A 23,048-nucleotide genomic window follows, 5' to 3' on the forward strand; every position below is an offset into this window, starting at 1 on the left:
AAAATAACTTAAAATAACATAGATATCATAAATAATAATCTTGAACCAGGAGGCGGAAGTCCAAGTGGAGTAGAAAGTTGAGGAGGCTGTGGACATGGTGGTGTAGGTGGAAAAGGCGGAGGAGGGAGAGGAGGTAGTCAACACTGTTTTTGTGGGGGGGGGGGGGGGGAGTTTCTACTCTGCCAATATAACAAATAATAATCTTGAACCAGAAGGTGGAGGTCTAAGGTCCGAATTTTTAAAACTGTCTGTCTACACCAGATGGAATGGCAGCATTTCAAAGGCCAGTAATTTTGAAATACTGGCATTCAGGGCCAGGTCTCATGGGTGGGTAGGGGGGTACCGCCTCTTTCTCTCCAGTGTTTCGGGGATATACAGTTGAAGGCTTCCAATGGACAGTGTGGAGATGCACAATGACACTGCTGGTGTTAGTGCTGCTGTGACATCCTCTCTTTACAGGGTGGCAGGTGCCCCTGTCGCTCCAGAGGGGGAGGAAGAGGCCGAGACCGCAGCAGAAGAGGGAGAAGGAGGAGCCTCCGATCTTTTGTGGTTTTTCAGGTGTCTACTCCACTGCAGCTCATACTTTGCATTTAAGTGCCTGGTCATGCAGGTGGTGCTCAGCTTTAGAACATTTATGCCTCTTTTCAGGCTTTGACTTCATTGCATGCAAACCACCTTCATTGCATGCAAACTGCCAAAATAAGGTAACTCCTTTGTGCTGGCTGTGGTGTGCTCTGTATCTCGGCGCGGTGGGCAGTAGCAAGTGTACTGGCTAGGGGCCGGCCACTGTGGTGCATGCTCCCTCTTGCACCATGCTCCCTTTTGTGATGTGTGGCTGGCGCTGCGCGACTACCACCTCTTCCTCTGAACTGCACACGTCACTCAGATTACCTTAATTCCATATGGGGTCTAGGACCTCATCATCCTCCACATCATCTTCCACCCACTCCTGACCCCTTCCCTCCATGCTGGTCTGCACACTGAAGAAAGCCCATATCCTCATCCTAAACATAAATGGTTGGGCATCTGTGCACTCAACCTCTTCCACATCTGGGGCAGGGCTAGTTGGATGGCCCATGAAAGCCCCGCCAGCAGAGTCATCAAAAAGCAGAAGTGACTGCTGCATGACTTGGGGCTCAGACTGCTTGGCTGATGTGCAAGGTGGAAGACACATGCCCATGGGCGACAGGTGTCAACTCGGCGCTTTCAGTGGGGGACCGGGTGGAAGACAATATGCAGGAACTGGAGGCACTGTCAGCCATCCAATCTAATACCGCCTCTACTTGTTCTGGCCTCACCATTCGTAAAGCGGTATTCCGGCCTACAAAATTATGGAGAACGTCCTGTCGACTGCGTACACCACAAGAAGGTGTTTCATTTGGGCACGTAGCTGACACAGGTCGACAGTGTCCTCTCCCTGCAGCAGGAGCTCCACCACCACCAAAACCAGCATCACCACAACCATGGCTACGTCCCTTATTTGATGCTTTCCTCAATCTTTGAGGGTACCCACAAAATTAACAGGCTGAGTATCAATTCTATTTCTGTCTCATGGATGCAAAGGAGGCATTTTTGCGGCCGAAAAACAGATTTATAGACTATTGTATCTGTATCACAGATGCAAAGGTGGTGTCCTGCGGCCCAAAAATGGGTTGATGTCACCCACAGAATTAACAGACTGATAAAGTATTCTATTTCTGTGTCACGGATGCAAAGGAGGTGTTTTGCGCCCACAAAAATGGGTTTATGTTTTTCACAGTTAACAGACTGATTAACTAGTCTATTGCAGTGTGACAGATGCAAAGGAGGTGTTTTGCGCACCAAAAAATGAGTTTATATCACCCACAGAATTAATAGACTAATTAACTATTCTATTTCTGTGTCATGGATGCAAAGGAAGTGTTTTGCAACCCAAAAAATGGGTTTATGTCACCCACAGAATTAACAGACTGATTAACTATTCTATTACAGTGTGACAAATGCAAAGGAAGTGTTTTGCACCCAAAAAAATGGCGATAGGTCACCCACAGAGTTATCAGACAGATTTAAAACAGTGTCCCTCACTGCAGCAACGTCCTATCCCTACTAGTTAGAACAAAATAGCTGTGCAACACATTATACAGCATTTTTGCAGGCAGGGTCACGTGCTGCGCCGTCCAATCACAGCCATGCCAATACTATGGCATCGCTGTGATGGCTTCAAAGTGCCCACAGCTTAAAAACTTGTTGATTGACTGCGCTGCAGCCTTTCAACAAGCTTTATTTATTATCCAAACCCAAACACGGACTTCCGCAGCAAAGTCCGTGTTCGGGTTTGGGTCCGGGTTCACTCATCCCTACCTGTAACATCTCTCCCTGCACTAAGTTCACTGGAAAATGGCAGAGACCAGGCAGGAGGAGACCTTTTATAGGGCTGTGACATTACAGGGGCTGGCTATCTGCTGATTAGCTAGCTGCATGGCATAACGGGTGATTCCTGTTCCCGAGCTTCTTAATAGTGTTGATCGCAAATATTCTAATCAGTAATTTTTATCGTGAATATTGGCACTTCGAGAATTCGCGAATATCTAGAATATAGAGTGTGGGAGTTTTGCTCTGGTAGGCGGGAGGTAGCGGTGGCAGTACAGAGGCTCAGGAGACAGGCTTTGTGTCCAAACCGTGCTCTCTTATTCACTCCAGTGCGTCACATCAAAAACTGTGCAGTTCACACAATAGCAATGTTCAGAAACCCCACCTCGCTCTGGGTGTAGCAGGAAGACCACACCCATCGAGCATAGTGAAGGATTAACTCCTTCACTACCCGACTAGGGCCAGAGAAACCAACCTGCCCGGATCAGTGTATACTGACACCAACAACCGAAAACCGTCTGTTGAGAACAGGGGTTTGGTGTTCCCCCTCCCCGTCAACCCGTAATGGTCCGTGGGGAACAGACACCCACCCTGCTCTTTGCCTGTTCCCCGTAAGAGCCGGCCCGGACCGCTGTGTGAACAGCACTCACTGCTGACAAAACACAAAAGACCCGTCTCCTACTCCACCGGGGCCACGACCCCCGGTGGCACGTATATTCCATCCACAACCACTCCAGAAACTCCCCTACATATCCCCCCCTTTGTTCACCTCTGAAGGCTTGACAACCCTGTTCAATCCTACCGGGGTGAACACACATATAGCAGTGTACCCGGGACAGGGCATCCGGGTTCCCTTGCAGGCGACCTGCCCTGTGCTCAACCCTGAACTTAAAATTTTGGAGGGACAAGAACCATCTGGTGACCCGAGCACTCTCCTCCTTGGCCTGGCTCATCCACTGGAGAGGAGAATGGTCGGTCACCAGACGGAACCTTCTCCCCAACATGTAATACCTGAGAGATTCAAGTGCCCACTTGGTGGCGAGGCATTCTCTTTCTACCACGCTGTACCGGGTTTCCGCTGGGGTGAGCTTGCGGCTCAGGAAACCAACGGGGTGTTCTTCACCGTTGATTTCCTGGGAGAGTACTGCCCCAAGGCCTACTCCAGAGGCATCCGTCTAAACTATAAATTCCCGTCCGAAGTCGGGCGTCACCAGAACTGGGGACCCGCATAGGGCCAACTACAAACGGGAGAACGCCTCTTCCGCCTGCTCATCCCAGCGAACCATTACTGACTTTCTACCTTTCAGGAGTCCTGTCAACGGGGCAGCTAAAGTGGTGAAATGTGGGATGAACAACATATAATACCCTACCATCCCTAAAAATGACCACAGCTGCCTAGTCGTAAGGGGTCTAGGCCAACTTTGGATCTTTTGCTGTCTCTGTTAAAGGTACCTGCCAGTACCCTTTTGTGAGATCTATCACCGAGAAATACCTGGCTTTACCCATTCACTCTATTAACTCGTCTATTCGCGGCATGGGATAGGAGTCAAACTTTGAAATCTCGTTTAGCTTCCGGAAATCATTACAGAAACTTAATGATCCGTCGGGCTTCGGGATAAGAACGATTGGGCTAGCCCACTCGTTTATAGACTCCTCAATGACCCCTAACCTCTGCATAAACTTCACTTCCTCTGCAATGGCTTGTCGCCGAGCCTCCGTTACGTGGTACGGTCATAAACTGATTTTTTCCTGGGGCTCGGTGACAATGTCATGTTGGACTAGGTTGGTACGTCCTGGAAGGTCAGAGAACACGTCCTTATTCCTTCTAATGAACTCCTTCACTTCTTGAGTTTGCTTAGTCGACAAACCGCTACCTCTCGTTACCGCAGGGGTGTCCTCTGGTACCACCGTAGGGCCTGGGATGATCTCTGCAACCAAGACAGAGCACGGGCCATCCCCAAGAAGACCTTCTCTATCTTTCCAGGATTTCAGTAAATTAACGTGGTATACCTTCTCTGGCTTCCACCTTCCTGGCTGGCAGACCCTGTAATTCACGGGGCCTGACTTCTCTCTTATCTCATACGGTCCTTGCCACCTGACCAGGAACTTGCTGTCTATGGTGGGTACTAGTACTAACACTCGGTCCCCCGGGTTAAATGTCCTTACCTGGGCGGCCCGGTTGTACACGCGGCTCTGGGCCAGCTGAGCCGCTTCCATATGTTCACGGACTATGGGCAGAACTGTCCCTATCCGGTCCTGCATCTTCTCGATGTGCTCGACTATGCTTTTGTGGGGGGTAGGCTGCTGCTCCCATGCCTCTTTAGGGATATCTAGCAGCCCTCGGGGATGTCTGCCGTATAAAAGCTCAAATGGTGAGAACCCAGTGGACGCCTGGGGCACTTCTTGCACCGCAAATAACACATAGGGCAGCAAGAGGTACCAGTCCTTTCCGTCTTTTTCCACAGCTCTCTTGAGCATGGACTTCAGGGTCCTATTAAATCGTTCCACCAGCCCATCGGTTTGGGGATGAAACACGCAAGTGTTTAATATTTAATATTTTGCAGAGCTCCCTCATCACTTTGGACATGAAAGGAGTCCTTTGATCCGTCAATATCTCCTTCGGTATCCCCACCCAGGAGAACATCCCCATCAGCTCCTTGGCTATTAGCTTGGCTGACGTGTGGTGCAGGGGTATCGAGTAGCGTAGTCTACTATGACCAGGATATGTTGGTGGTCTCTGGCTGACTTGTTAATGGGGCCTACCAGGTCCATAGCGACCCTTTCGAAAGGTACTTCGATAATGGGCATGGGCACCAGGGGACTACGATAGTGAGGATGGGGGCTTGTCCTCTGACACTCTGGACAGGATTGGCAAAACCTCCTGACTTCCTCATATACCCCGGGCCAATAGAAACGCTTCAGTATACGTTCCTGAGTTTTCTGTACCCCCAGATGCCCTCCTAACACATGAATATGCGCTAAGTCTAATACCATGCGGTGGTATGGCTGGGGAACCACCAACTGTTCTAATACCTCTTGCCGGACTTTGTCGACCCGGTACAGCAGGTCCTGGTTACAGGCCAGGTGGGGAAATTCAGAGTCGGCTCCTGGGTGCCGAGCCACTCCATTGATGACAGTCACCTATTCATTGGCCCGTAACAACGTAGGATCCTGGAGCTGGGCGGTCCCGAACGTGTCTCAGGATAACTCTAGTTCCGGGACAGATGGGGCTTCCACCGGCTCACCAGCCAACCCTTCTAGGGACATGCTTTTGGAGTGACACTCTTTCTCCTTATTGGTGACCCCTATGGCTGGTATCCCCTCTTCAGGATCTTCGGGCACCGGCTTCGCACCCCGTCCCTCCCAGAGAGACCAAAATAGGGGACAATCCCTACCTAGGATGGCAGCGTAAGGTATTTGTCGCCCCACCCCAACGACCTGCTGCATCTCCCTTCTGGGGGTAGACAAGGTCACACAAGTTGTAGGATATTCTCGGCGGTCCCCATGAATACACACAATACTGATGGTTTGCTTCCCTGGGCCGTGACCGGCCACCAGGGATTCGTGCACGAGGGTCACTAAGCTCCCCGAGTCCAGCAACGCCTTAACTGGGTGTCCATTAATAGAGATGGCACACAAAGGAGGTGTATCAGCGGATAGCAGCGAAGCAGCAACATAAACCCGGCTGGCCGAAAAAGAATGACCGGCGTGCGAACCTGCAGTCCATGGGCTCTGCAGCCCTCTGGCAGTTGGCAGCAATGTGTCCCAGGCCGTGACAGTGCCATCATCTAATCCCCGGGGCCTCTCGTCTCCCCAGGGCTGGCCTCCTAGGAGTGGAAATCAGCTCTCCCCCCCTTAAGCAGTTGAACCCCCTTCTCAGGTCCCCTTTGTGGTAGGGAGAGTGAACGCTGCTTTTGCAGCAGGGCGGAGTCTCGGACCAAGTCCTGGGTCGCCATGTATCTCTCGACTAGGCCAACCACTTGCTCCAAGCTGCCGGGATCACCTTGTCCCACCCAGCGCTGTATTGCTCTCAGGAGGGTACGCACCAAACGATCGACCATCACCCGTTCTACCATCTGCGAGGGGCTCAATTTCTCAGGCTGCAGCCATATTTTTACAAGGTGTAACAGGTAATAGGCCTGGGACCGAGCAGGCCGGGACTCAAAGAAGTCCCACTGGTAGACTCAGTGCGCACACACATAGGTATTAACCCCAAGACGAGCCAACACCTTCCCCTTCAGCCTCTCATAGCTCTTGGCTTCCTCTCAGCTGAGGTCGAAGTAGGCCTTTTGTGCGTCTCCCACTAAAAATGGTGGCCCACTGTTCTGCCACTAACCTTTCCTGTTCCGCAGTGCGTTCAAAGACCATCAGGAACGCCTCAATATCGTCCTCGGGCCCCAACTTTCTAATGCTGAGCGCACCTTATTCTGGGCAGCAGGTAGGATTGCGGTCCCCCCGGGACGGCTCCTTATTGTAATACACGCATGGACTCCAGCATAGTCGCCAATTGCTGGGCCAGTAGACTCTGCAACTGTCGCTGGTCTCTCAACGCTTCCTCATGTCTCCGAGTAGCCTCCTCATTACTTTGCACCAAGTGTCTAATGGCCTCCTCCATCTTATCCGGAGCCACAAAACTTGCCGGCTTAATATATGACAGTAGTCACGTGAAAAAAAAACACAAGCAGAAAAAACAAGGAGGTTATCCAGAGGCTTCACAGGACTAAAATTGTCCTAGAAGAAGTAGGATAAAGACAAGGCGCGCCAAAGGACCGTGAGATTGAAAGGATAAAAAGATAAAGATAGTAGGATAGAGGAGGCTGCTCTAGGTGTAGACTAGGCTGAACACCTTAGAAATGTGGCAGAGAACCAGCAGCAAGGTGGATAAAAAGGGGGAAAGGATCCACCCCAAGTATGACACCATTGACAGTGGACATATTAAAAAAAAAGGGGGTGAGCGCCAATCTCAGGAATAACTAGTTAAATACGGAAGGAAATTCACTAAGGAATAATAACAGACACGGAGGATGGTGTGTGGGGTGATCAGTGCAAATGAAGATATAACAAAGTGCATTCAATGGATAAATAAATAAAATGCTGAATGAAACATCCAATACAATAAATAAATAGAATATAGTTGATTATTTAAAAACAAATGAATTTAAAATAGATATATTTAAATAAAATCTCATTGATCCACTCACTTCACTGGGGAGTCGCCACCAGGATAAACTCATGACACCTGGGGAAAGTCACCCCACTGGCCGGGATCGCTTGTAGAATGGTAGAGGTTGGTACCAACGCACTGGATGTGTCGCTCAGATGTAATTCAGCACACGGATCCACGAATACGTCTTCAATCCTCTTTATTTATAAATATATGGCTCAACGCGTTTCAGGGATCACAACACCCCCTTCCTCAGGAGCACTATATGACATACAGTCCAAACAACACAATTTTCGGCCTCACTGCCGTTTGCCCACTGAAGTCACCAATTGTGGGGGTTTTACTCTGGTAGGCGGGTGGTAGCGGTGAAAGTACAGAGGCTCAGGAAACAGGCTTTGTGTCCAAACCATGCTCTTTTATTCACTCCAGTGCGTCACATCAAAAACTGTGCAGTTCACACAATAGCAATGTTCAGAAACCCCACCTCCCACAATGGAGCCCCAAACGCTGCAGGTTACCTGTTCACACAGTCTCTCCCACCAGTGATCGGTACTACACCTTGTCTTGGGGCAGGTACGTCCATGTTCATGCAAGTTAGACAGGCCACGGGACGGCCTGGATAAGAGATTGGCTCCGGCCACAGAATCCCTTCTTTTGGTCCTTCTCTGCGCTTGCATCAGTTGTGCAGTCTTTGTTAGACGGAGTGGACTACAGAGCTCAGCCCGACCCTCCGATCAGCCTCCCGTACAGCTTCCTGCAGAGAGACAGGAGACCGCACTTCATCAGCCCCCACAGTCAGTGAACACCAAACCTATATTCACACACTCTGGGTGTAGCAGGAAGACCACACCTACCGAGCATAGTGAAGGATTAACTCCTTCACTACCCGACTAGGGCCAGAGAAACCAACCTGCCCGGATCAGTGTAGACTAACACCAACAACCAAAAACCGTCTGTTGAGAACAGAGGTGCGGCGTTTCCTTCCCCGTCAACCCGTGGTGGTCCGTGGGGAACAGACACCCACCCTGCTCTTTGCCTGTTCCCCGTAAGAGCCGGCCCAGACCACTGTGTGAACAGCACTCACTGCTGACAAAACACAAAAGACCCGGCTCTTACTCCACCGGGGCCACGATCCCTGGTGGCACGTATCTTCCGTCCACTACCACTTCAGAAACTCCCCTACAAGTGCTATATCTTCGTAATCGCGAATATTCTAGATTTTTTTTCAGCAGTACCCATGATCCCTCACTGCTTCTTGTTTGTGGGCCAATGAGAAGGCTGTAATATCTTTGACTTTAGGAGTAGTGTTGATCGCAAATTTTTACCTCAAATTTTCCGATTGCTGATTTTTGCAATCAAGAAAATATTGACTGGAGATCACGAATTCTCGAATTCGCGAATATATGATGAATATTCGCCCAAATATTCACAAATTATCGTGAATTCTAATATTGCCCCTGCCGCTCATCACTGCTTCTTAATTCCTCTTTCTAACATGTGCAACGGACATTTTAGAAAAAATACAATTCATTACCACGAAGCGAGGGGAAATTCAACTTCAATTTGTTCTTGAAATTTGGATCGAATTCTACTTCGTCAACTTTGATTTGCTCATCTCTAACCAGGGGTGCCCAAACTTTAAAGATAAAAATGTGGGTTAGTCAGCACATCCCAATGTTCAGGTGCACGTCATCATGGGTGACAGCACAAAAGCAAAAACAAACACAATGCAACAGTACTCTGCAAACACAAATAATAAAGTAAATACAATAGTTCTATACTCACTATACAAAATGTGAGATTCTTGGCTAATACATTTTGTACAAAATTATTTGTGCCTGTCCACCAATGACAAAGCGATCACTTTAGGACAGGATCCTACGCTAAATATCACCTCCTCTGGTGCCACAATGGCCTCCATTAAATTCAGGGAATGTTGGCTTCACATGCATGCTCAGCCCACTCTGTATTTTACCTCTCCTGATACCAACTGGCCTCCAATAAATTCAGGGAGAGCAGTCTACAGCTTCATACTTGCACTAATTAAAATCAACCTATGGGACAGACAATTTAGTGCCCAAACTTTTTCATGCCACTGTAGGTAAGTGATTACAATATTAGAGCGATACATTTATTTGGGAAACCTCTGCAATTGTACACATTTAGGCTGCCTCTAGACTGAATACAACTTTGATATGGTTTGCCATAAAGGCATACAGGTTCATTATGGTTATCCTGTAGCACATTTGCCCACAGATGTTGCAGCTGGGTCTGTAGATCCTGCACACTCACAGGTTACCGAAGCTGGCATCACAGCTGTTGCCATAAATGCTCAATTGGCAATAAATATGGCAACTGAGCAGGCAAAGGAAGTATTGTAATCTGTCGAAGATAGTGCTGGAAAACCCTTGCTGTGTTTGGGAGATCATTAGTTAGCTGCTAATGTCCCTTGTATCACTACTAGGAGTGACTTATTTTCAATGGCTTCCCAGATCATCACACCAGCAGGTGGGCAGTGTGTCACTCCACAAGAAAGGAAGGCCCACGAGGCTTTCATACTGCAACTCAACCATCATGGGATCCCAAACAGAACCTGAATTTGTCATTAAAGATGATACCATACCAGTCGATAGCAGACCAGGTTTCTTGTTCATGACACCATCGCAAACAAAGGCAATGATGGATGGCTATCAATACAAGACACTATGGGCTCCGTGACACCAAATTTCCTTCTGCTAAGTAGCTGGGAATCGTCTGGGCAGAGATAGGGGTGTGTAATGATGGTGCCACCTGTGTCTGCATGGTGAACAACAAAACAATGGGAGCTGCTCCTGCTTGTCTGTGAATTAAATGATCCTCTCCACTGGTGGTCTGTCTGTCTGTCTGGTGCCTGTTCACCGTGTTTGCGTGCCCTCACGTAACCAATCCTCCCAACACCTAATAGATCAGAATGGTCTAGATGGTAATTCGCTATCAAAATGACCATCCTGCTTCTCTCAGGCCAAAGGGTGCACCCGCCTGTCAACTGTGCAAAATGTCATAGATTGCATCACAGAGGCATGTCTAGCAGTCAATGATCTTTCACCAAGAGGTACACTACTTAAAAGTAGCCTGTGAGGACCTTTGTATGGGATACCCGGGGAAGCATTTATGTGGCCTCTTGTGAGAAGACTCAGTGTCTAATCAGAAAAAGAAGTTTGGTCCAAAATACAAAGTCTCACCTTTATGGATTATGAAAACCAACCAAAGATAATGGGTCAATTAAGTACAAAAACACATGTAAAACAAGAATAATCACAAAATAGCATAATTTTATTGAAAATCACATAAAGACATAATTAGCACAAGCCACAATAAACAATTAACACAGGCCACAATACATTTAAAATATTTAAAAACCAAGAGGACCGATGGTGGGCTGTAGGTATATGTTGAAAAGTGTAAGTGCAATAGTTATGATTGGTCACTAGTAAAAAGGTTGGTTCAACCAAACCACTACGGCTCAAAAATACATGATAACAAAAATTCATATGCACATATATACAACAACACTTGACCATGTGGGTGATGATACACACCACAGTGACTAGAGCAAAGAAACAACAAAATGTAATAGGCACATAGCAAATACTGACCAACCAAGCTCGTATACTGCACACGACCACCACCAGTCCACTCCCCAAAGCACGTTTCACGTTAGCTTTTTCAAGCTTCACTTTATGGATTAGACAGAAGACAAATCTCAAGATCAAACAAAATGACAAGAAAGGCAGCATGAAGTGTAAAGCCCCGCTTATACTGTGTGGCACGTGGCCATTTCTGAGTGATAATTTGGGTGTGCTTTCCTGGGATGGAGTGATGCATCTTGGAGTTTGTGCACCAATTTGTCCTCTTCAGCTGAATTGCATTACATTATTATTAGTGTTGAGTGAATCGAAGCCAAACAAATTTACTTTGATCCGAATTTCAGGAAAAATTCAATTAGCCCTGAAGCTGAATTTCCTTGCGCTTCATGGTAACCAATACATTTTTCCTGAAATGGCAGTAAAAAAAAAACATACTCACATTTGCGTGAAGAGGCCGTCGTGGCCATCTTGATGTCACCATGCCGGCGCGCTGCCCGAGCGCGGTGATGCCATCAGTGATGATAAAACCACACCTGTCAGCGTGATGATTTCATCACGTTGCCGCGCGGTGTCTTCAATCAAAATGGCTGTAGCAATCTCTATGTGAGCAAATGGATAAGGTATTTATTTATTTTACCCTGATTAATTCCTGAAAGGCCTAAATTGTAGCCTCAGATGCCGTGATAAATGCAGCATCTGAAGAGTTCAATGACGGGGGCGGCGCAATCGCTGTTCCCTGCCATTGCGCCTGGTACATACAAAGGAATGTGGTTTGTGACAAAGTAATTTGTTAGGAATCAAATTTCTTTTTGCAGCTCCTATTCCTTCATTCACAGTATATACACAGTTTTAATTACAAAGCAAAAAAACTGTAAAGTTTTTATAACATCCTTAGTATAAAATATCACAAAACAGTTTCTGTAATATAGTGAACTCAATATTTACGGTGATTGTTACATGGTGCAATTTTTTCCCCTTTCATCTCAAACAATTGGGGCATATTGCTAGGATATGCCACCATTGTCTGATAGGTGTAGTCCCACCTCTGGGACCTGCACCTATTTTGTAAATGGAGCCTTGAAAGTCAAGGGGCTGCCATAAATAGCCAAGCGCTGGCTCAGCTATTAGCGTTGGCCCCATAGAAATGAATGAGAGCAGTGACAGCGCAAGCGCAGTGTGCTCGGCTATTTTTGGCGGCCCCATAGAAATTAATGGATGCGCTCAATGACTTTCAAGGCTCCATTTACGAGATAGGTGCGGGTCCCACCCAATGGAGGCATATCCTAGCAATATACCCTCATTGTCTGACATGATCCAATCCCTTTAAAGGGCATCTGTCAGCAGGTTTCTACCTATGAATTTGGTTAAACTGTTGCATATGCGCTTAGCAACTGAAGGCATTTGTAAGGATCCCATGTTCATATTTGCCCGCCAAAAAAATGATGTTTTATTATATGCAAATGAGCCTCTAGGATCAACAGGGGTGTTGCCGTTACTCCTAAAGGCTCTGCTCTATCTTCCACTGCCGTGCTCTGCACTTTGATTGACATGGCCAGGCAGGTGTGATGACATTTTCACTGCCTGGTAATGTCAATAAAAGTGGAGAGGGCACGGCCATTTTAATGGATTTGTTCAAAGCGAACCTGAAATTCTGAGGTTTCTAACAAACCTGGTTTGTTCATCTCTACCCAGAATCATACCTAAAAATAAACACCCCAAATAATAGTCTCCAGAATAAATACAGACCACAGAATAACCCCTGAAATGCAAATAGAGCCCTAAATCAGAACTACAGACCCCAAAACCCCTAAATAAATACAAACTCAGATTGGACCCCAAAATAAATACAGACTAGACCCCATGATATAAAACTCTGAAAAACTACAGACCCAATATTAAAGACAAATCCCAATATAAATACAGACTGCAAAAATAACTACAGAATCTAGACCTTGCCACCTAAATAAGTGCATAATCTAGAGTAAATACATATCTCATACTACACAACAAAATGCAGCTACCTGAATAAATACATACCCCCTATCAGACAGCCTAAATAAATACAGACAGCAGACCTAAATAAATATACACCCCAGAAAGAACACATGCTTGAGATTACACCTCAAGATACAAACCCCTGAGCATGTATGTACACCAGAATAAATACAGACTCCAGATCAGAACCCAAAATAGATCTGCAAAAAAAACACCAGACTCTATATAAAAACAGATCGCAGACCACACCTCCTAATTAAAGACCCCTAAATAAATTCATGACTCCATCTAGACCCCCAGGAACTTACACAAATATGGCCACATGACCTTATCTGCACAGGTTTACACTAGGTGAGGTTGCAAGGCTCCACACAGGAGAAGAGTGAGCTGTTTTGTTAAAGTCCTTCAACAGTAAGGCCCCTTTCACACAATGCGTGACGTGAACGCATAGCACCAGCACTGAGTCCTCACCTATTGATTTCAATGGGTCTGTGTACATGAGAGTTTTTTTCATGCATCAGTTATGTTTTGCGTGAGAATCGCAGCATGTTATATATTCTGTGTTTTTCACGTAGCCCTGTCCCAGAGAAGTGGATGCAGTTTTAGTGAAAAACGCATTGCATCCGGATATAATCCAGATGCAGTCTGGGTGCAATATGTTTTTCACTGATGGTTGCTAGGAAAAACGCATCAAAATGCATTGCACCTGCGCAGAGAAAACTGAACAACTGAACGCATCCTGAGCCAATCCGTATTGTTTGCGTGAAAGGGGGCTAACAGGTCATGAAAACATCTGACACATTACAGTTTCACTGTGTTTTTGTCCCTATCTGTGCTACCTAATCTTTGTTGTTTTCAAATCTTTGAGTTATGTTTTCAAATCACGGACAACACCTTAACCACTCAGTTCTATCAGGTAATAGCCACGTGTGCTCCAGATATCACAACTGAAATCATAAGTGTGAAATGTAAACTGATAGAAAATTGGAAATACAGTTCAGTGAAGTCAAATTCACCACCCTTGACTTGCAAATTCCATTTTTGGATTCTAATTGCTCATAAGTGGAAAGATTCCCATAAAATAAGTAGTAAAAGGAACTGTTCTGAACACAGTTTACCAATATATAATGTATAAACACCAAGCAAGTGCTCGACTAAAAAAGTTAATCTTATGTCAAATTTATTTCAGACATAATACTTAAAACATATATAAAATGAAAGCCACTGCAAGATGAAAGAGAGTGGGTGAGCAAAAATATTAGTACAAATTGCAGACAGTATACTGCCCCACTCAAAATTAGCAAAACTAAAAAAGTACAAAAATTAGCTGGAGAAGGGTGTGGCGCTACTGGGAGCACTGGTACCTTCTCAAACAGCTGATTAGCATATACTGATGATCTATGCAGAGCATAGGTCATCAATATTTAAGGCCTCATGCACACGGCCGTATTTTTTCACGGTCCGCAAAACGGGGTTCCGTTGGTCCGTGATCCGTGACCGTTTTTTCATCCGTGGGTCTTCCTTGATTTTTGGAGGATCCACGGACATGAAAAAAAAGTCGTTTTGGTGACCGCCTGGCCGTGCAGAGCCAAACGGATCCGTCCTGAATTACAATGCAAGTCAATGGGGACGGATCCGTTTGACGTTGACACAATATGGTGCAATTTCAAACGGATCCGTCCCCCATTGACTTTCAATGTAAAGTCAGGAGTTAATATACCATAGGATCGGAGTTTTCTCCAATCCGATGGTATATTTTAACTTGAAGCGTCCCCATCACCATGGGAACGCCTCTATGTTAGAATATACCATCGGATTTGAGTTAGATCGTGAAACTCAGATCCGACAGTATATTCTAACACAGAGGCGTTCCCATAGTGATGGGGACGCTTCTAGTTGGAATATACTACGAACTGTGTACATGACTGCCCCCTGCTGCCTGGCAGCACCCGATCTTTTACAGGGGGCTGTCATCAGCACAATTAACCCTTCAGGTGCCGCATCATAGACCCCTGTAAGAGATCAGGGGCTGCCAGGCAGCAGGGGGCAGACCCCCCTCCCTCCCCAGTTTGAATATCATTGGTGGCCAGTGTGCGGCCCCCCCCGGCCCCCCCTCTATTGTAATATCATTGGTGGCCAGTGTGCGGCCTCCGTCGGCCCCCCCTCCCTCCCTTTATTGTAATATCATTGGTGGCCAGCGTGCGGCCCCCCCGGCCCCCCCTCCCTCTATTGTAATATCATTGGTGGCCAGTGTGCGGCCTCCGTCGGCCCCCCTCCCTCCCTTTATTGTAATATCATTGGTGGCCAGTGTGCGGCCTCCGTCGGCCCCCCTCCCTCTATTGTAATATCATTGGTGGCCAGTGTGCGGCGCATTGCTTAATGATCTGTCACTTACCAGTAGGAGGAGCTCCCGGCCGGTCACAGACAGCGCAGCAGGTAAGTATGATGCTTCTAATATTGTAATATTGCTAAGTAACCATGGCAACCAGGCCTGCAGTAGCGTCCTGGTTGCCATGGTTACCGATCGGAGCCCCAGCGATTAAACTGGGACTCCGATCGGAACTCTCCGCTGCCACCAATCATCGGGGGGGGGGGGGGGAGAGGGGAGGCCGCACACTGGCCACCAATGATATTAAAACAATAGAGGGGGGGCCGGGGGGGCCGCACACTGGCCACCAATGATATTACAATAAAGGGAGGGAGGGGGGGTCGACGGAGGCCGCACACTGTTCGTAGTATATTCTAACTAGAATCACTATGGGAACGCCTCTGTGTTAGAATATACTGTTGGATATGATTTTTCGCGAAGTGAAAACTCATCTCTGAAAAAGCTTTTATGCAGACGGATCTTCGGATCCGTCTGTATGAAAGTAACCTACGGCCACGGATCACGGACGCGGATGCCAATCTTGTGTGCATCCGTGTTCTTTCACGGACCCATTGACTTGAATGGGTCCGTGAACCGTTGTCCGTCAAAAAAATAGGACAGGTCATATTTTTGGGACGGACAGGAAACACGGATCACGGATGCGGCTGCAAAACGGTGAATTTTCCGATTTTTCCATGAACCCATTGAAAGTCAATGGGTCCGCGAAAAAAAACGGCACAACGGCCACGGATGCACACAACGGTCGTGTGCATGAGGCCTAAGTCTCAGAAAACCCTTTAGGCCTCCTGCACACTAACGTATTTTTTTTTCCATTTACGGGCTGGTTTTTTTGCGTTTTGTATGCGGTCCGTATACGGAACCATTGAAATGAATGGTTCCGCATACGGACCGCATACAAAACGCAAAAAAAAACTGCCTAGAAACAGAAAAAAAAATACGTTCGTGTGCAGGAGGCCTAAAGGGTTTTCTGAGACTTAAATATTGATGACCTATGCAAAAAAAAAGGAATGTACTCCATATGCATTCTGTTTCCGTATTTCCGTTCCGTTGAAAGATAGAACATGTCCTATTATTGCCGGCAAATCACGTTCCGTGACTCCATTCAAGTCAATAGGTCGGCAAAAAAACTGAACACATACGGAATGTACTCCATATGTCTTCCGTATCCATTCCGTTTTTGCGGAACCATCTATTGAAAATTTTATGCCCAGCCCAATTTCTTCTATGTAATTACTACGTATACTGCATATGCCATATGGAAAAACGGACACAACAGAAACAAAAAACGGAACAACGGATCCGTAAAAAAGGACTGCAAAACACTGAAAAAGCCATACGGTCATGTCCAGGAGGTTTTAAGCATACGTTTTAGTTCTTACTGTATTAAAAGTCTCTTCCAAATCAATTAATATGTTTTTATTAGTGCTCACACGAACGTTTTTTGCGTTCCGTACACAGGCTGTTTTCTGCGTTCCGCATACGGTCCGTATACGGAACCATTCATTTCAATAGGTCCGCAAAAGATGCGGACAGCATTCTATGTGCTGTCCGCATCCGTTGCTCTATTCTGTGGCCCCGTAAAAATTATGAGTCCTGTCCTATTCTTGTCCGTTTTGCGGACAAGAATAGGCATGTCTATAATGGCCTCCTGTTCCGTTCTGCAAAATGCGGAAGGCACACGGGCGTCATCCGTTTTTTGTGGATCTGCAATTTGCAGACCGCAAAAAACGGCATGATCGTGTGAACGACCCCTTAGTATCTGGTGAATACCTTGGACCTTCACAGGAGACTCATGGCAGTCATAGACCAACTTAAATTGCTTGGGTATCATTATAAATAATCAGAGAAATCTGTGTATTGCTCAGTTTCTAAAACATGCTAAAAGATGGGGAAAATAAGTATTTGATGCACTGGCGATTTTGTTTTCCCACCTACAAAGAATGAAGAGGTCTGTAATTTTTATCGTAGGTACACTTCAAATAAGTATTTGATCACCTACCAACCAACAAGAATTCTGGCTCTCATAGATTTGTTAGTTTTTATTTAAGAAGCCCTCCTACTCTGCACTCATTACCTGTATAAATTACACCTATTTGAACTTGTTACCTGTATAAAAGACACCTGTCCACACACTCAATCGATCACACTCCAACCTCTCCACCATGACCAAGATCAAAGAGCTGGGGACAAAATTGCAGACCTGCACAAGGCTAGAGGACAGCGTTCAGTGGTGCAATTATATGTTCTGAAGACTTTTTTGTGGTGTATTAGTGAAAAAAAAAGGCTTGTTATGCGTTGTGCGGTAAAGTGACAAAATTACAGCTCTTTTTCGGGTGTATTAGTGGAAAAAAAAGTTTTATTAGCCATTCAGTGGTGCAGTTCATATAACTGTTGTGAAGTAAAGTGACAAAATGACAGCCTTTTTTGTGGTGTATTAGTGGGAAAAAGGCGGTGAAGTGACAAAACAACAGCCTTTTTTAGGGGGTATTAGTGGAAAAAAAAAGTCTTATTAGCCGTTCAGCAGTGCAGTTAAATGTTTTAAAACCTTTTTTGTGGTGTAATAGCGGAAATAAAAGACTTGTTAGCCATTGTGCTGTGAAGTGACAAAATTATAGCCTTTTTTGGGGTTTATTAGTGGGAAAAGAAAGTCTTATTAGCCGTTCAGAGGTGCAGTTCATATAACTGTTGTATGGTAAAGTGACAAAATTACAACCTTTTTTGTGGTGTATTAGAAGGAAAAAAGGCTTGTTAGCCGTTGTGCGGTGAAGTGACAAAATTACAGCCTTTTTTGGGGTTTATTAGCGGAAAAAAAAGTCTTATTAACCGTTCAGCGGTGCAGTTATACGTTTTAAAGCCTTTTTTGTGGCGTATTAATGGAAAAAGGCTTGTTAGCCGTTGTGCAGTGAAGTTACAAAATTACAGCCTTTTTTAGGGTGTATTAGTGGGGGGGGAGTCTTATTAGTCGTTCAGCGGTGCAGTTATATGTTTTAAAGCCTTTTTTGTGGTGTATTAGTGGAAAAAAAGAGGGCTTATTTGCCGTTGTGCGGTGAAGTGACAAAATTACAGCCTTTTTTAGGGTGTATTAGTGGGAAAAGAATGTCTTATTAGCTGTTCAGTGGTGCAGTTTTATGTTTTAAAGCCTTTTGTGTGGTGTATTAGTGGAAAAGAAAGGCTTTTTTGCATCACCCAGTGGCACACACCAGATTTCATGCAGTCAAGGCTCCACCACCTCACCCGAAGGGAGCTGTATGTCCTTCCCATCATCTACCGGTCCTGATGCTGCTGCTCCTCACCCTCCTACTCCTCATCAGTCATTCCGTCAGCAATCGATCATAGTAACATAGTACATAGTAACATGTTTGTAAGGCCAAAAAAAGACATCTGTCCATCCAGTTATCCTACAAGTTGATCAAGAGGAAGACAAATTAACCCCTGTGAGGTAGAAGCCAATTTTCTCCACTTAAGGGGAAAAAATTCCTTCTCGACTCCAATCGGGCAATCAGAATAACTCCCTGGATCAATGACCCATCTCTAGTAGCTATAGCCTGTAATATTATTACACTCCAAAAATACATCCAGGCCCCTCTTAAACTCTTTTAGTGAACTCACCATCATCACCTCCTCAGGAATAGAATCCTCTTCTATGTTTGTGCTCAAACCTTCTTTCCTCCAGATGCAGAGGATGTCCCCGAAGCGATTGCCAAGAGACAACAGTATGCGTGCACTCATCCAACGGTGCAGAAGCTGAACGTGTTCTTGGCCAAGTTGCTGGTACTGCAGTCCCTCCCTTTCCAAGTGGTGGACTCTTCTTTGCCAAAAAGGCAGTACCAGCCTTGCACAAATATGTAGAACAGAAGGTGGGCCAGTCCTTGAGCCTGTCGGTGTCTGCCAAAGTGCACAGCAGCGCCGACGTGTGGATCTATAACTGTGGCGAAACTAACCTCGCCACTGGGTTTTGGAGGGGCCTGTTTGCCAGCCTCTTGCCTCAGGATTATGGCCCATATACTAACTTTGAAGGAGAAGACAGACCAGCCGCACAGCTTAAATATGTGGAACTGTTTTGGGCAGGAAAGCCATGCTTGCGGTCGGCCAAATGTGACTTCCATGGAATTCGGGAACCCCTGCTCGGATCTGGGTGATTGTTGGATATGTTGTTCACCCAGATCAGAGCTATCCATGGATGTATACATTATGGGGATATGTGGGGTTTGGAGGTGTTTTCTGTGTTTTGGGAAAAATGTGTGTTTTCTGCCTGTGAGTGATTAAGTTAGCCCATTATGTTTGGTAATTGTATCACAGGCAGAGTCCAATGTGTTTTAGTAATGGTATTTTGTTAATTGCGTCACAGACCATGCCATTGTGTTAGTTAATTGCGTCAAAGACAATGCCAGTGTGCTTGTTAATTGCGTCACAGACAATACCATTGTGTTTGTTGAATAGGGTTAGTTTTGTGTTTAAACTGTACAGGATTGGCTGCTATGTCATGTCCTCAGTATGTCATGTGTATATAAGTCAATGTTGTGTGTTCAATAAAGAGTTCCTGTTTTACATTCAACATAGAGCCTCGTCTCATGTGTATGGGGATTGCTATACGTGTATACTCCCCTGGCTATTACTCCTAGCTCTTATAAGAGCTGTTCCTGTTCCTGGTTCCTGTGGTGGTATCGGTGTCGAGTGGAGTGCTTGGAGTCCTCGGGAGGCACTGGGAGCATCCATCAACGGAGGTACCCAGTCGGGGTGTCAGGAGATCCTTTACAATAACTATAGTCAGAGACAATACATGTCCTTTATGGCCCACTGGGGGAATGTGGTTCCTGCCCAGCCACACCAGCAACTTGGCCAAATGACTCCGATTCTGCCTCCATGTTCTCACGCCATTGGTCCTGCAACAATGTTCGCCTCTGCCTCCTCATCTACCACCCCATCCTCGGCCTCCACTGCAGGGACAATTCACAGTGCTCCTCCAGTATACCACATGTGCATCGAATTCTGGCTTTCTCAGCAACAACTCAAAATGGTGACCGACAACGGGGAGAACATGGTGTCAGCGCTGCGTCAAGTAGGGCTGAGCTATGCACCCTGCATTGCACACGTGTTTCATCTGGTTGTCAAGTGGTTCCTGAAGTCTTCCACCTATCTGCAAGACATCCTAAAAATGGCCAGGAAACTTTGCATGCACTTCAGCCACTCGTACACTGCCAAGCACACCCTCCTTGAGCTGCAGCGGCAGAACGGCATCCCCCAACATAGGCTGATATGCGAAGTTTCCACCCGTTAGAATTCCACCCTCCATATGACCGACTATATAAACAGAAAAAGCAACGGGCCACAAGTGCAGGATTTGCTCCCCTGCATATATGCACAACTGCATGTGGGTTCGAGCACCTCCTGCTAATGCCAACCTGTCTTCTTAGTTTGTATATATAGATTCCTGGAGGTGTATAAACTCCAATTTAAATGTGCCTGTTTTCCATCTACAGTCCACATTTAGGTGCACCTGTGAGGCCTGGGACATATCAGCCAGTCTTGAGTGGGACTCGCAGACTCCTCCCTCCTCCCATCGCAAGCATGGCCACATGCTGGAGGTAACTGGTGAGCTGTTTGTGAGTCGGCCTTATGCTCCTGTAATTTGCCCACTGGCTCCTGGTATCGCCCATACGGCTCAGGTAGGAGAGTGTTAGGTCCTGGGCTACTTGAGAAACCTTGGCGTGGTGCCCGGGCTTAGACATGTTCTACACCGTAGAACATGTTGACTAATCTCTCAATTTTAAAATCAGTTTGAGGGTTTAGTGAGACTACAGAGTGCACCTGTGTTTGTTAATGTTTTGTTATATGAACAGAAAAAGGCCATAAACAATTTCTTAATGATTCAAGCGGACAAGAGTACTCCCCTGTGTAACTTCGATGTCAGCCAGTGGCAGCTCATGCCATTTGCTCAGGCCCTTTAAGGATGCCATGTTATTTGTCAGTCGCCAGGACTATAGGATGAACAACATCATTCCACTGCTTCATATCCTGAAACAAATGCTGGTAAATCTGTCTGGTCAGAGGACTGGAGACGTGGCGCCTACATCTCATTGCCACATAAGACCTGTCGGGGCTGAACTGGAGGAGGAGGATATTGGAGCATAAACAATGTGTAGCGGAATGGGTTTTTTCTACACAGGTGACAGGAGAGGAGGAGCAGAAGCAGCCAGAGGAGCAAGAGGGAGATGAGAAAGACGAGGCAGATGACCCAGGCACACTGTGGGAGTATGCAGTGCAGATGGAGGCAGGGATTCCCTCCAAGTCACTTGCGCAAATGGCTCGCTGCATGCTCACTTGCTTGGGTAGTGACAGCTGAATTGTCACCATTCGGCAGAGGGATTACTTCTGGCTCTCCACCTTGTTGGACTCTCGCTACAAGTCCAAAATGGGGGCCTTTTTTCTACCCGCTGAGAGGGAGGACAAACTGAACTACTATAGAAACATCCTATTTAGTCAGTTGGCCGCTGCCTATCTGCGCCATCGTCCATCCTCTCGCAGGTCCAACTGGGGGAACCCTCTGTGCTCTTGTTCCACTGCCATGGCTGCTTGTGGCGGGGTGGGGGGGGTAGGAGCAGTACCAGCTCCATCATCAGCAGCTTGAGTCTAGAGTCGATGATGAGCAGCTTTCTTAACCCGCCTAGTGAAGAAACTACTCACCAGCAGCAGCAGCTAGACCTGGAGCAGAACCTCAACCAGCAGGTGGTGGCATACTTGGACAGCACCCTGTCACCACACATTGAAGATTCGATGGACTACTGGGCATCCAAACTGGATTTGTGGCCGCAACTGTCCAAGTTTGCCCTGGAAAAGCTGTCCTGTCCGGCCAGTAGTGTGGCATTAGAAGGGTGTTTAGTGCGCAGGGGGCCATAGTTACCCCAAGGAGAACTCGACTGTAAACCCAAAATGTGGAAAGACTGACCTTTGTCAAGATGAATCAGGCGTGGATCAGCCAGGATTTCCACCCACCAATGCCTGATGCATCAGACTAGATCATCCATGCTGCCTCACCCAAACCTTCACAAAAGAGACCGGTTTCTTCTGGCTACCTGCCTCAGCTAATATTCTGATGCTGCCACCCACCTGATGCCAAGTGCTCCTTTTTATACCCACCATCATCATCGGGTACTGTTATTGCCACCCACCTCCCCACTCTGTCACCGAGTCACTCTGTGGTCTCCTGATGCTGCTGCCACCTCACCACTCAGGTATCCTCATGCTGCTGTTGCCACCTCCACACTATGTCATTGTGCCACTCTGTGGTCTCCTCATGCTGCTGCCACCTCCACATTATGTCACCTTGCCACTCTGTGGTCTCCCCATGCTGCTGCCAACTCACAAATCTGTCTCTGGGCTACTCTGTGGTCTCCTCATCCTGCTGCTGCTGCCACCACCACTCTCTGTCATTGTGCCACTCTGTGGTCCCCTCATGCTGCTGCCACCTCCACACTATGTCACCTTGCCAGTCAGAGGCCTCCTCATGCTGCTGCTGCCCCCTCAA

The 23,048-nt window shown here is 46.7% G+C and overlaps 1 long non-coding RNA gene across 1 annotated transcript; it reads right to left on the reverse strand.

Moving 5' to 3' along the window:
- Window positions 1–808: 808 nt before the first annotated feature.
- LOC120977948 lies at window positions 809–22,285 on the reverse strand. The gene is made up of 4 exons (XR_005774016.1): window positions 22,273–22,285; window positions 16,761–16,765; window positions 15,900–15,903; window positions 809–936 (listed from the first exon to the last, which is right to left on the reverse strand). It is a non-coding gene; the product is annotated as an uncharacterized LOC120977948 (long non-coding RNA).
- Window positions 22,286–23,048: the final 763 nt, after the last annotated feature.

The sequence above is a fragment of the Bufo bufo genome, chromosome 8 (assembly GCF_905171765.1).
Source record: "Bufo bufo chromosome 8, aBufBuf1.1, whole genome shotgun sequence".
Taxonomy (NCBI): domain Eukaryota; kingdom Metazoa; phylum Chordata; class Amphibia; order Anura; family Bufonidae; genus Bufo; species Bufo bufo.